At 44.9% G+C, this 1,197-nt stretch overlaps 1 non-coding gene across 1 annotated transcript; it reads right to left on the bottom strand.

Annotated features, from left to right (window-relative positions):
• Window positions 1-583: 583 nt before the first annotated feature.
• Window positions 584-655, bottom strand: TRNAY-AUA (transfer RNA tyrosine (anticodon AUA)). Its single transcript has one exon. It is a non-coding gene; the product is annotated as a tRNA-Tyr (tRNA).
• Window positions 656-1,197: the final 542 nt, after the last annotated feature.

The following is a 1,197-nucleotide window of genomic DNA, read 5'->3' as shown; positions in this document are numbered from 1 at the left end:
AAAGATTTCACAGGATAAATATTGCCAAATGCATAGTTGAGATAAAACTAGTAATGGTATCTCAGAGGACAAGGTATTATTTTAAGTAAATGTGATCAGAAAGGATTGTACCAAATAACACACTGAGAGTGAGATTTTGCAAGGTTGACTTAGATGGATGGAGATTTGCTGATTAGGCAGTGCTGGGAGGTTGGTTGGCTTCAGTAAAGGATGGCGGTAGAAAGGTGTCAGATGTAAGAGAAACAGCTAACACTTTGCTTCAAACACAACATCTTTCCTCATTTTTGGAACCTAGCCTCTAAGTAGAGTTTAGGATGATGTCTTTGAAAACCTTGACTATCAAGCTGAAGTGTTTGGACTTGAACCTCTAAACCACAGGGAGCCACAGCAGGGAAGTAACATGATTAAGGTGAAATCTGAATATGATATTTTAAATGTAGAATAGTGAAAGTGAAAGTGAAGTTGCTCAGTCGTGTCCGACTCTTTGCGACCCCCTGGACTGTAGCCTACCAGGCTTCTCTGTCCATGGGATTCTCCAGGCAAGAATACTGGAGTGGGTTACCATTTCCTTCTCCAGGGGATCTTCCCGACCCAGGGATCGAACCCGGGTCTCCTGCATTATAGGCAGATGCTTTAACCCCTGAGCCACCAGGGAAGCCCTGGTGTAGAATACTAGAAGTTAATTGCACAAGCCCTAGGAGGGGACCAAAGGGGAAAATATCCTTCTCCCATCCTGCTGTGATAGGATGAAGTGACACTTGTGGAGCTGGAGACAATGCCTGGAGCAGACACTGTTGATGCTTTGCTTGGGATCTCTTTTCCTTCTGAGTGCAGCAACCTCAGCTCCTATGAGCTTTTGCTTCTTTGTCTTTTGAAATTAAAAAAAAATTATTATTGGAGTATAAATGCTTAACGATGTTGTGTTAGTTTCTGCTGTGCTTTGCTTAGTCACTCTGCTGGGTATGTCTCTTTGTGACCCCATGGACTGTAACCCCAGGCTCCTCTGTCCATGGGGATTCTCCAGACAAGAATACTGGAGTGGGTTGCCATGCCCTCCCCAGGGAGTTTCTGTTGTACAACTGTGCAACAACACAAATCAGTGTTAAGTATACATATAACGCCTCCCTCTTGAGCCTCCTTCCCAACCCACCCCCATTCCACCCCTCCAGGGAACCTAGCTGAGCTCCCTGTGCTATA

This window comes from Bos mutus, chromosome 12 (assembly GCF_027580195.1).
Source record: "Bos mutus isolate GX-2022 chromosome 12, NWIPB_WYAK_1.1, whole genome shotgun sequence".
Lineage (NCBI taxonomy): Eukaryota > Metazoa > Chordata > Mammalia > Artiodactyla > Bovidae > Bos > Bos mutus.
This window is presented reverse-complemented; position numbering and strand designations above follow the sequence as displayed.